The sequence below is a fragment of the Acanthopagrus latus genome, chromosome 3 (genome assembly GCF_904848185.1).
Source record: "Acanthopagrus latus isolate v.2019 chromosome 3, fAcaLat1.1, whole genome shotgun sequence".
Taxonomy (NCBI): Eukaryota; Metazoa; Chordata; class Actinopteri; order Spariformes; family Sparidae; genus Acanthopagrus; species Acanthopagrus latus.
Window position 1 is genome coordinate 23,892,690 of NC_051041.1, and position 14,468 is coordinate 23,907,157.

A 14,468-nucleotide genomic window follows, 5' to 3' on the forward strand; every position below is an offset into this window, starting at 1 on the left:
CCTGTTTTAGAAACTTGGACTCCTGCCTCATCTCCAGGTCTCTCAAACAAACGTGTAGCCACAAGTCATTAGATCTGGATTATACAGTGATGTGGAAATACAAGAGGAGATAATAAATTGGACATCTAAAATATAAACAATTGATACAAACATAAAGAGGGATCTGTGCAGATGTTCAGTGAAAATCCTGTGCCGCCTGATTTTTCTTTTAGCTTGAGTTCCACAGAAACTTGGCCGCCAGAGCACAAACAAGGTATTATGTCCGGTTTTCAGCACATCATTTGCAATTCCACCCCACGTTGTACTGTTGATGGGATAAACAAATCTGACCCACATGGGATGAAGTACAGAGGTGTGGGGTCTGAGATTGAGCACCTGGTGTTCGGTGAATAAAACACTCTTTACCACAGGAAAAACATGAGGGTGCTGTTGTTAGATAAGGCAGCATCCCTGTACTGATCTTTTTCCCCTGGGGATCTTTGCATTCTTGTCCAAGTCGGTGAAAAAGACATAAAAATAAGATGGGAGAGAGCGACGTTTGAAATGACAGCGAGACTGAGACACGGATAGTGTATAAGCTTTACTGCTGGTGTTACAATCTCAGAAGGGATCAAAGGAATTACACAATTCACACTCGCAACTGTGACATCTCGGTTACTGTTCTCAGTTTTTATCTATTGACTTGATCTCGAGCTGTTAGAAGACAGGCGAAGATGTGTTATCGTTGCTTCACGGCGGCTGATAATGCGATGACTGACGGGGCCATTTGGAAACAAAAGGACTGTCTGATGGAACGCTGCCATAGGACCACAGAACGTTGTCGTGGATCAACATTACAAGTGGGGGTCTGAAAAAGTCACTCGAGATCAGTTTAAAAAAAAAATTTACTTATGTAAAACAGTCCCATTAAAGCTATTGTAAAAACCTTTTAAACCAGGTTTTTCAGGCTCAGCTCAGACATCATTTCATATGGAAATTTACAAAGTGAACAGTGCTTTCCAGAAGAAAAAAAAAAAAAAAACGTGTAAAAGGGTTTAGGAAAAGCACAAAAGTCTTAACTGAACGAAATGAACAGAGAGGTCACGTCTTTGCTGTCAGTCGGTGATGACACATCGTCTGTTCATGGGCTCACAGACACGAGAGGCAGCAGTGCGATTGCAGAACAAACAGTTTAATGATGGCCAGACCGGGGGCGGGGGGACAGACATTTATGAATTACAGCATCAGTCACAAGGCCCCGTACAGTCGCACACTGTCTAGTCATAACATTCAGGTAATAGTGTTTGCTCGGCCCCTCTGTAGAACATGTGGGTGTTGCTGCTGTAAAGCCACGCGGGGCAACAAAGATGTGGAGAATTTCACTGTCTGTGGCTGCTTATCATATGAAAAGATCTGTGGTATTCTCCAATTTTGGAGAATACCATGGATATTTCCAACTTTGGAGAATACCATAAATCTTTTCATGCGATAAGCAGCCGCAGACAGTGACTTAGCGCATAATAATGAGGGGTTTATAAATGGCCCATCTAAGCATTTTTTGGGTATTTCTGTTGATGTCGTTGTTGAAAAGACAAAGTTAGCATCATGATGCTCACCAGCTACTAAAAAAACAAAAAAAAAAAAACTTCAAAACTAATCCAATTTGACCAAGAAACCCCAATCCTAGCACTATAAAAGACAAAGCAAAGCAACTGGTTTTGAAAGAGGAAACACATATTAGTGGGGGAACAGACTATGACACGACACCAGAAGCGCACTCCGTCAAGTGATGTCTGTCCATTCACCCGTCTTTCAGCCACTCTCCCTCTTCACCTTCTTTGCGTTCCCCATCAGATGGGTTTTTCACAGTTATTCCAGTTGTTCCACTGGTACCTGTGGATAGTGACCAGGGAACACAACGCCTCTTCCTGTTTTGAAAAAACAGCAAAGTGAAAGTGAGATTTATAGGGAGCAAATCTGTATGCAGATTGTGTCATTTTTCTGCAGCCAATACGTTAAAGCACAAAAGTTGTCTATTTTTTTTCTGTTTAACTTTTAGCTACATATAGACACATCAGTGGCAGACCAACCTGAATCATGCTGTTACCCATGCTGAACCAGACTTCACATAATTCACAGCACGCTGATGGAACTGACCAAGATGTTTGACTCATTATTTGTCTCCCTGTCACTGTCTAGGTTTGTAAGTCTGATAATGTCAGACAGATTCCCTGATCATGTTTCAAGTCTAGCACTGTACTGACTAATCAGTCTAAATGCTGTAAGTGCAAGAGATTTATATTGTAAAGTGGTCCTGAACTGATTAGTTCACTGTCCAGCACAAAACCTCCTTGACAATCTAGACTGCCAATCACCCAGTGAGAGAGCTCCCGGCTAATGCCTTCATGTGTCATTCTGAATCATTTCAAATACAATTATTTGGGAGAAATATATCTTTAGTATGCACATGAGTTCATATCTATTCTAGCTTGTACCCGCTATTTATCCCATTGTTACAATGCAGGGGAGAAGCACAGTGCTGTGTACCAAGAACAAAAAGGCTGTGACTTGGGTTTGCTTTTGAGTCACAGCCCAGTGCTCATTGTTGTAAGAATGACCTGATTATGACAGCCTTCTGTTGTGTAAGAGTTGGTCCTATTATTCTGTTGTCTCTCTATAAAAGGAATTATTTGACATTTCAGGATATACATTCATTCACTTCCTTGCCGAGAATTGGCCAAGTTTGGCATAAAGGTTAGAACTGAGGGGAAACAGTTTGTCTGGCTGTGATCAGATCAGAAATATGTCTATAAACAAAACACTCTGTTAAAACAGAAGTAGAAGGACTCAATCCTTATTTCAGTTTTTAAACCCTTGTTTAAAACAATGACAATGAATGTACATTTCCGAAGATAACTTGTACCTTATTTGTTAAAAGTGAAATGCAAGTGTAAAATGACAAGTCCAGCTGTACAATGCATTGCCTTTTCTTGTCCCTCATCTTGGCAATTATACAGCTGATTAATTTCTTTAATACTAATCAAACAAACAAGATACAAGGTGTTACTTACTAACTGTTAGTACATACATTTTCTTAAGCGTGCCAAACTAGCGCTTAAGCTAAGCTAAGTTAATCATTGCATTCTCCACCCCTGTACTAAACACACAGACACGAGAGTGACATTGATCTTCTCATCTCTAAGCAAGAGAATGAAGAAGCGGATAATTTGATGGCTTTAACTATTTATTTGGAAAAATGTTCATGTTGAGTCTGTGTGAACCATTTGCAAATGACATGCTGATCTCTCTATAAAAGCAAGGATTCTCTGTCTGTCTATGTGTGTGCCTCAAATATCTCTGCAGATCAGGATCAGACTGATCTGAGAGTTTCAACATGGCTGCTGCATGGTTCAAGGGTGTGCAGCGTCGCATTTGTTTGGACTACAATGATACTGTTAATACATTATTTCATAAATGCTTTACAAATTCCGCTAGCATTGTCAACCATGGCCATCTTAGTCATGTGAGCACCAGAGCCAATCACTGCAGAGCTCACTTCCACGACATATCATAAGAAACAAGCGGATTTATACCTGCAGCGGCAGGAGCTGGACCGGGATTTTGCCGGCGGTTCGGTCCCGTTCTGTGCATCTAAACTGACTTTTGTGGATTAATGAGACTAAACGAGTCCGGATTGAGTCCATTCTGGTCTGAGGAGATCCGGATATGCGATGCCGGCGGTGATACAGACATATAGCGTGTTTGGAGTGTATAGTTAGTATGTTATATAGTGTTTAGTGTAGTGTGTTTAGTGTGTAGCGTGGTTTCTTGGCTTCCTTCGTCGAAGGTGTCGACGTGTAGTATGTTGATGAAAGAATTCTGCGGAGGCAAGGCTGGGTGGAATGATAGAGCAATCTTTATTGAGACAGATGCCAGCGCCCGAATCAGAATCGCCCGCATTCTGATGGCGAAGGTAATGCCAAACTGCTTCGCCCTCTGCTCTCTCAGAAGTGCCATCGAACCCTCAATCTTAGGAGATCTACCAAAATGCCACCCCTCCCTTTCTCTTCCTATGCAAGGGTTTTCAGAGCCCCTTTTCCAGCACACACCCACTTCTCCTAATTGGTCACTTTGGTAAATTATCCAATAGACTAAAAGAGGAGTTGACCTGTCTCCCCCGTAACTCATTTAACTTGGCTACTGTCAACTTAAGTCTTGTCCCCAAAATGACCCAAATAGGTTCCCTGCCCTTCTACGGGAACATAAACGTTTAAGCATCTCCCACCATTTGGCGTGCGGGCCAACCTCAGGTTTAGTACTTTATGATGGCCTGCCGCCTGCTAACCTTTAGCGCTCACACAGTTGAAAAACTACTCAGACCCCTGGAGCTGTGAGCCTCACTCTGTCTGCATTCCTTAACTCACATGAGGAGAAACAATTAGTCATCATTCAATCTAAACTAAGTAAGCTCAAAAATCAGAGTGTGTTGCCATCCAGATAACTCAGTAGTGTAGTCGTTTTTTTTGTGTTGTGAGTCAAAACAAGGAGGAGACTGCTGAATGTGGAACAGGCAGGAATGAGCTGAGGCGCCCTGAGCCTGAGGCATTGCCTGCATTTAAATGTAAATAGTTACATATAACGTTGTAAATTTCAGAAACAAATGCATACATTTAGCAAACAACAATTTATATTTGCATCGTAACTAATGCAATTGGTTCATTAAACATATTTGTGGTTTTCACAGTAAAAAATCTAACTTTTTCCTACTCTGATTTTATGTTGTTTTGTGATTTTAGGTCCACAATATTAATATAGTATGTAAAAATGAAAACAATAACTGTACAGTCACACGTGAGGTTGTGCTGAAAATAATGACACCAAAGAAGACAAAGTAAATAGTTTTTAAGGTGAAATATAATGGTATAATCAAAAGTAGTCAAAAACAGCCAATTATATCCCTGACGTCCCACCTTCAAACACGGCCTCATTTGGCCATCCATGAAAAAGCTACTTAACCTCCCACTTTTCTGTAGGAAAACATGCTTTCTACGTGCAATGCACTAGTATTGAAAAACTGACCTTTATGCAGCTTTTTGCTGTTCAGGCACAAAAGATTTTGGTTCTGTGCCAAATAATGAGAAACCCTCAGCTTGTAGCCATGTAATAAAGCATTGTCTTCTGTAGATATAGCTAATAAGCTGTCAGTGTTAGGCTGTCCAATCAGTAAGTCAAAGAAAAACATTTTGTCATAGGCTGCATAGGTTATTATTCTGCAGGATATGTTATCATCTGTAATCCAGTAGCTTCCTTGCGACAACAATCTTGACAAAGCAAGATGGATGACCTCATTGTGATAATGAAGCTCTTAAGATGACCTCAGTCTGCTAAAAAGATTACGATTTTTTTTTTTTATTTATTGCATTATCAGCATTGAGCTTTTCAGTGACACGTGAATACACGTGACACCAGCTAATAGTACCTGATTCAAGGCCAGTTTGGCTTCGTCAGTCCAAAGGTCTGGTCAGATGAGTATTTAAAATGAGGACATTTTGCAGCAATCCCGATTCATTCCAATAAAATTGACATGATAGGTGGACTCGCTTAAAGGGGTAACAAGTAAATCTGAACTTTGACCCGCAAATTCTCAACCAAAAGGATGTTGTTTTGTCAGTGCCCACTAGCCTTCAGTATCCCTTATGAGACAGAGGTCAACAGTTCATGTCTTTTGAATAAACTGGGTAAACTTAGCCTATTCTCCCATTAGCGACAGAGCTAAGCTAGCTGATCGATGAACCAAAATGGTGCACAGTGGTGAATAAAATGTCAGGGAGGAATAAACTAAACAGTAGAGAAAAAATATATAAACAATCACCAGAAGCCATTGTGATTTACTAGTGCTAGCCAAGCCAACTAGCAAGTTAGCTGTGAGCTTAGCAGCTACAGCAGTTCAGTAAAAAAATATTTTCAGGCAAGTCTTGCCACTCAGCAGCACTTTGGCAACACCCCTATGCAGTTATATGAGTTAACATGACCAGGCCCCTATCTAAATGAATGGGGAGCGAGCCAGAACTTCACTTAAAGGGACACAAAAACTGCACACTTTGGATGACCACTCAAATGCGGAAAAGCACTTCAAACGTTTTGTGATTTTGCTCCAAAATAAGGCTGGCAAAACTTCCTTTTGATAGGGTATACTTGTACTGCACACACTTTCACAACACCAACTCTTTTACAGGTGTGACATGAAGTCCTCTGCTCATCCAACTGGAGTGCTTGAACAACTTCAGTTTTAAAGTCTGATGTTTGAATTGTTGAAGTATCAGTTAGACAACGCGATGGGCCAATACGTTTCCTGGTTTGGCTTTGATAAAGCACGCAACTGATGGGATGTGTCTCATATAACCGTCATCTGTGGTGTTACAGACTATACTATTTGAAATGCTTTTGTGGTTTGTATCCTCCATTTTAGCATCTCTTCATCAGTAGAGTCATTGAGAGGGGCAAGACCCAAATATTTCACAAAGATGTGTGGTTTAATATCGTCATACTGCCTTTTGTTTTGACCAGACCTTAACAATGCAACATATTGTGAGGCACAGTGATTGTCATCCACAGCTGGATCCACCCGTACCTCCACCCCCTTTCCTGTCATCATGAATAAAGGCCATCATCCTGGGCGTCCCGCCCAATAAAGTTAAGGATGGGATCACACCCAGGGGAGCTGGGGCATCATGGAAACTTGATAAAAAGGCTGTTTGAGGCATCGGTCTTTGTTTTGATGGGAGATTCCTGAGACTATAATTAGTTAGCCAAAGATCTGCAGAGGGTCAGATATATTTAGGCTAAGTTGTGGAATTTGTGAGCACATAGATTGATAAGATCGAAGTTTGAGCCAGTGTCTGTGATGTTTAGAAGAGGATAAACATTCTCTGCAGGCATTAGATCAGTTTTCCCCCACATGTACAATGGTGACATGTTAGTGTCTCGGACCGAGATGGAATTTACTCATCGGAATTTACATTCCTTTGTGAACCAGGTAATTGTAATGGTTTTACCTCCCACATTGTCAGATGAACAACATGTTAAAAGGGGAAAACTCCATCCAGGAGGCAAGCTGAGGAAAAAAATGAAAGAGTCCTGGTCACATTAAAATAAGATTAGATAGTAATGTGTGAGACATTTGCCGCGCTCGTGCTGAGGGTCATATACAACTTGGAGGCGGTTTTAGTGTTTGAAGATAAGCTGCTTAATTGTGTTTACTATGGTTTGAGTGGGCGGCACAAATGAAGGGTGTCATTGCCATGCAAATCAGTCCCGTCCTTTGATCTTCAATGGGCCGCAGCATGTTAGCTTCAAGATGAGCAGAGGCCCTGAGGCTGAGGTATTAGTTTTGGCTCAGTGAGTTGGGATACGGGCGAGGGTGATTTAATTTCTGCAACAAAAAACACTGTGACCACTGGCTTGAGAAGTAATGGGCGGGACCAATCATTTTGGTCACGGGAGGATGTTTTAGCGTTTATTGATCCTGTAAAAATGAATACCATGCTTCACATTAATACAGTACCTCAATACTCGGTGCTCCGGTCCTTCTTGCTCAGATCGTAGGCACCTCTGAAGTAGCCAATATGTGTTAAAGAAAGATTTGAGCATTTTGTTTGTTGTGGTTATTTGTTTTCTGGGAGCAAGATGAGAAAATTGACATCTTTGGGGAAGGGAGGTAAGTAAGGAAAGGGTTAGCCTAGCTAAGGAGAAGGACAGGAAGCAGGGGGAAACAGCTAGCATAGGTAAAAAATAAAATAAAATGAAATAGAAACAAAAAAGACATCTATCATCAAAGCTTGATCATCAACATTTTCTAACTCTTCTGGTAACCTATGCTATTGACAGTGATGCTACACTCAAATGCTGAGTTAAACTACAGTATAGCTCCAAAATGTAACTAGCCTGTAGCCTTACCCTTCCATTTTGTGCATTCATGTTTAGTGGTAGCGTATCCCAGCAGGGCTACATGGCTCTCTCTCTGTTGTTTCAGTGTTCAATTTCATTATAACAAGCATAGAACAATAGCTTCTTGTTTGCTAATGTCTTGCAAGCTTGCTAACATTACATTACCGATTTGTGCTTCAGGCAAATCACTCATTCTAATGTATTTTAATGTTTCATTAACCATTTGCCCATTCTTTTGGCGTCTCAGTCTGCGGTTTTAGGCAGAGGGTGGCAAATTAGGGGTCTATTTTGGTCTGCCGGTACAATTATTTCCGCCTCGCCTGCTATCTAAATCTGAGGCGTCAATGTGACGGCCCCTGCATGAGATGGGCGGAGGTGTCGGTGACCTGCACTGTTGTGTGACCCCACAGCTGTGGAGTTTTAAAACCAAGAAACAGCTGATCACAGCAGTCAGACGATCACCTCATCAGCGGACATTAAGATGAGCAACTGGACAGCCGCTGAGATCCGGGAGATGCTAGCGTCTCCTCGGTCCCTGTAGCAGTTTGGTTGTGTCCACTTGTTGTTCAAATTAAAAGCCTCCCACTAAGAACCCAGTTCTAAACTCCAATGGAGTGCAATGTGAAGCTCTTATTTTGAGGACAAATTCATTGTCACTGTTCACAGCCCAACTTCGTGCTTCACATCATGTCACATGTTTACGCCTACCTCAGTGGCGGCTTTTGGAAAAGGAGGAATATTGCGCCTCCATTTTAGAAAGACAGGGCAGCACATTGCTGCCCTCACCTTGGAGCAAATGTGCTGCCTTTTCTGTCTAAAAAGGGCTATGGACTGCAGTGTGCTGTTATCATGCAGTCTTTTCTGAGGTTGCTAAAGCTCCATAAGCTAGCAGCCAGAAAACTTGACCATGGATTAAATTTACGCTGGAATAGCCATTTAACTGAAAGCGTGACATTGTGAAGGAGTTGCAAGTGTTCAGGCTTTTCCATCTCCATCAGATACATGCCAAATGGCATTGTTGTGATAATTTGCCACAATTGAGAAAACAGCACAGCTGAAGAAGGCACTTTGGAAATGTCCAGTGGCATCTGTTTACTTAAATGCCATTGACGACAACTGATTACATATGAGGGTCTTGAAGGGTCACCCCATTTCAAGTGGGAGATATCAAGAGCTACCTCTATACCTCTGTTCTGATGTGAAGGGAAGCACCCAAAAAGTACTAGTAGTTGTTAAGGTTTAAGAATCAGTCACAAATCGTGGTTACAGCGCAGCAGTTTCGTTTTAGTTGGACAGTTACCCTGACCAGGATGCATTTGAAAGTAAAACTGAAGACTTACTGTAAGTGCAAAATTATCTCATGCCCTCATGTTTTGTCTCGGCTCGTGTCTCCTTCCCAGATGTGTGCATGCAAACTGAATTGTCTGTGACCAGAAGTTCGTTGGAAGTTTTTGGAAAGGGGTGTCTGTTTGTCTGATGGTGATGATTGTGTTCTGGTGCGGTTTCACATAATGACATTTTCCTCCTTAGTCAGCCGTGATAGCAGTATTAAAAGTAGAAGTATTAAAACAAAATTTGATGTCTCATGGGCTGTTGAAATTCTTTCAGAAGATGAAGCTGGTGCCTGGAATGTGTTTTTAGTGACTGTGAGACCATTCTGACGGCAGACATTTTGGGAAGCAGGGCAAGCACAGGCGTACCTAATAATGCTAACGATGGCTGCATTCCATTCAGGTGAGCCAGTTCTAGGAAGGTGCAATGGCATTTGCTGGCTCATTGTAATGGTTGACTGGGAGACCTCCTGAAACAGAGCCATCATAAAGTTTCTATAATCCCCATTAACATTTAAATATATCTTTGATGGTTATTAGAAGCATAATTAAAATTCATGAAAATGCACAAATGAACAACTTTCTAAATCTCCATAGATTAAGTCCCACTCTAACTTTAAACAAAAGGGTCTAATCTTGTTTCCCTGTGTCATTGTTGTCCCAAAACTATTAAAAGCACATAACTTAGCTACACTGTCAGACTGAGTGATGTGCTCTGTCACTACCATGTACACACACACTGTAGTTTATTTTAGAGGAAACTAAAAGAAGGGCATTTGTAATATATATATATATATATATATATATATATAAACAAACATGCTTCCTTACATCTTGGGATCAAGATCTGTAGGCCAGGACACTTCTGGCCAGAACATCCCTGGCTCAATTTGGACTTTAAACTTGTCCATATTGTGATTTCGATTATATTTCAATTAATTGTGCCAGACCCAGTAAGGACCAGTGGGCGCAGGGCTGACTGCAACAGACACAGAAGAGAGGTTTGAAAGTGACAGAGTGATGCTTCGTTCACTTTTGTAAAAAAAAAAAAGATTAAAATGCCTTTGGGAAACAAGGGTCTTTGCACTGAAATTGGACAAATCAAGTGGACATTTCCACAGGACCTGTATTGGCTTACTGCCTTCATAGACTCAGCTTGTAGGCAAACAGCAAAACCCCTAGTTTAAAGCTCAATGCAAAATGTCACATTAAATGTACATTTTTCTATGTATTGAACCAAAATGTATAAATTTGAAAAAAAAAAAAAGTCCCCAGAATCCCACAGAATACTTAACACATGCTTACGTAGAAGTTCCCCTTAAAGATGTGATGTAAGAATTCTGCATTGAAATGTCATAATAGTCATATTACTCAAAGTAACAGTACATTTATGCGGTTGTCCATCATTATTTCTAGTAGATGGGAGCTGGCAAAAGACACTCATAAAACTTTAAACTCTTCAATGACCGTGTGAGCCGAAGACTTGTTGGATCGATGCTGATGATCAGCAGTGGTGAGTTTCATCGCAGGATCATTTGTGGGTTTTTTTTCAATACTCACACAGTGTTTATCCACCCAAACACCAAGGGTGTGTGATTCTGTGTGTTTAAATTCAGGTCAACGCTGAATGAATTGAATTCAGCACTCACCGGAGACTCTGGTACTGTCTTTTCTTTTTGCCCTCTCCTCCCTGTAATTTTGTCATACAGTACACTATATTCCCCTCCACTCTCAGTGAGCAGTGAACATTTACATTATATAGACCCCACAATCAAAGTCACCTCCAGGGATCGCCGCTGCAGTCAGGTTGATAAACAGGAGTTAAGATAAATGTTAACTTTTTAATCCCAAATGTTAAAAAGTGGATTTATGACCCCCTCCAGATCAGAGCATAATCCATTGTGACTAGAGAGCCCACACACAGCAGAAGTTATATACTGCTCGTTTGACTAATAATCATGTAAACATACGGTCTAGGTACAAATCTGCATTGATTTAATTTAATCTACGTTATTTCATTTATTCATGTTGTCTCAACATAATTACAAAGCTTTGCATTAAATGTGACACTTTCCATTAAACCTATGTAATAAAATTAGATGGAAAGTGTTCATGTAATTAAAAATTGTAAAGTCAGTGTTTTCATGGAGGTTTCATGTGTCAGTGACGTCAGCCCGCCACCCAGGTTCGTCACCTTTCAAACAACGTTCCTCACAGACAGTGGAGGTAACTGGGTTACAGAAAACAAAAAAAAAAAACTGTTACTTGGTTACACCTTCACAGATGCTTCAGAATGCATGATGTGAAAACATCTCCGAAGGTTGCTTCTATTTTTGACTGTCGTCTCTATTTCTGAGAAAATGACGCTATGAGCTTCAGTATCAGATGACAAAGAGCATATTTTTCTGCGATACGGTAAGAAGATTAATCTCTTCTACTGCAAACAATCAAACAATCTCTGAAGACCTGTTGCCCATTTCAGGATGATTAACGGTTAGATACACTGCATTACTTTTTTTTTAGCTGGAGGTGGCCTGAGGGTGCACAAGGAAGCACTGGATAAACAGGAGTGGATACCCCGTGTGGAGAGGAATGGAGGGAGACACTCTTATCGCATGACTTGCATGTGCCAGGGGGAAATGCAAAACAGCTATTTCCCTTTTTGGAGACTGTGTAGATGAGAGATGGCATGACTGATACAGGATCAGGTGATCCTGGTCCTTTTGTTTTGAATACCGAACACAACTGCATGATGTCACCGGTGCTGAGCTGTAAACATCAATCCACTCCTTGCAGTTTGGTCCCCACTAAAAGGTCAGACAGTGGGTAATGTCATACTCAACTCACCTTTGCTCCGTCTAAAATTGTGCACGTGTAACTCGTGTAAAACAACTTTAGCAACTGCGTGACGACGAGGGTTATTCTTGGAGTGAATTTTCAGTGTTCTCTCACTTCATCCAAGGAAAGCAAAAGCTGCCGCGCTGACTTTATAACAAATCCTGAGGAAGCCACAAATCAGGGTGAGCTGTCTCAGCTTTCCAAAACTCACAGACATCCAGTCATGCATATAATGGGTGTTCATCTGAGGCCATTGATAGTCATCACACCGAGTCACTTTATTTCGCCATGACTAAAACTTCTATTTCTTTTCAGTATCGCTTTCTGTCGCCTTCCGCAGTCAAGTATTAAGGGAAAGTACAATAAAAGTTCAACACTTTTACTTTGTGCTCTGTCCATGCTTTACCCTCCATCGTGCGTATATCACAAGGTAGATAAGGTTACTCTGCAGCCCACTGTGTGCACCAGTGAGGCCTGACAAGTGTTTTGGATGCATTTCCTACCTCATAAATGGCTCCAAGACATTTTAAAGATATTTTAAAACCTCCATTTTTTACAATCATACTTGCTACAACAGGCTTTTGATTTTTTGATTTTTGATTTTTTTTTTGCTATTACAGTGCTAAGTTTATTCTTTTTTAGGGTGTCTAAAGTGTGTCTGATGTTGTCCTGAAAAACTGTTGTGTTTCTCCTGAATTTAATGTTCTTGTGCTTTCCTTAAATGTAGTGTTTTTTTCCCCTCAGGGCAGCTGTAATGTCATCGCGGTCACCAGATCACTGAGGTAGCGGAGCCTTGTCTCGCTGAGCAAGAGACAGTCACAGCGACGGTGGATGAGGAGCTGCAGTCGAGAAGCTCTTGATGCCCCCCCTTTGCAAACAGCTCACCTCCAGCAGGTACACAGCGTCCTTTACCTGCTGTGCTCTGTGATGGAAAAAAACATGCATAGCAAGATAAAAAGGGGGACTTTTTTAAGGAAATAAAATGTGTTTATGCACCATTTACAGCCACACCTTTGAATATCAGTCACAGCCCAGAATAGCCTGCTGCTTTTAAGAGCTATCAACTCAAGTCATCGGCTAAACACACACCTTCAAGCTGGTAGCCCTGTTGTAAAGGTGACGCAAATCCCCGCAACTGGACTGACACACTTTTCATGTGGACACAGCAAATCTTTGACATCTAGCAGCTAATGGTGTTTCTAATCAATTCATGATGTCCTGAAAATGTTAGCACTTACAAACAATGAGATAGATTGCAAGGGGATTATAGACATATTTTGGAAGGAACTTCTTATGGAGGACATTTTTGTTTTTTTTTATCCATTCATTTAAAATTGTATTCAATTGTATTTTTATTATGTTTAGTGTTCTTTCATTTTATACATTGACCTCTATGATTATTACATTACAGAAAAGTTTGTAAAAGAAAAAAGTTGGCAAACTTTTTATCCACCTAGCCATCTTGATTTTCTGTTGTGCTTGTTTGTGTTTTAATATTTGCATTTGCTGCACATATTTGCACGGCAGTGCTCTGGGTGTTAACCGTCCCTCCTCACTTGCTCACCTGTGTGCCGGACAGACAAAACAGGTAGCCCCTCAGTGAAACATTGTGCCAGAGCACAAAAGAACTCCTTCGGCTGCCTGTAATGCACACATTATGCAGCTGGGGAGCAAGCGATTATTGCAGAAACCATCTGTACATGCTGCAATCATGACAACTTCATTCAAGCACTCTTCCAGACAGCATTTGTCCATCTGGTCCCAGCGGACGTGCTTGGTGACACTGTCCCTTTGTCCCTGCTCTGCCACAATCCATCACGTATGCACCTGTTATATGTTTACCTGGCTGATTGCAGATGGACATCGTCAGTTGTCTGAATGGCAAATTAAGATTTTAATCTGCCGTGTCACACAGAGGACAGTGGCAGTTTACAGAGTCGCGCACATTGTTTATACTGTTGCACTGCGAGGCGGCAGCTATCACTTTATCTCGCGTACGTGTGCCCAGACACAGAAGAAGACTTGATGACAATCTGGACCATAATGTGAAGAATGCCATCCAGTACAGGCATGCCAGCAGGTCGCATTAAGGAATAACGACGTCTGTTTAAAGCAGCAGAAGGAATGTCTGGTCGTCTGGGGCCATTTGTGCAAGAGAAATGATACACAGGTCATTTCCCAGTGGAAACATCGACCGCATAGTGTTGAATATACACAGTGTTAAACACTCTGTCTTTGACTGATTAGACCGCTGCTCCTTAACGAGGCTCACCTCTGAACTCGGTGAGGAAGCATCCAGGAATGCATGCTATTCAAAACAGCTCTGTGACAGTTTATTCTCTGGACGGTGAATTATTCCTGTGAAGTCATGAC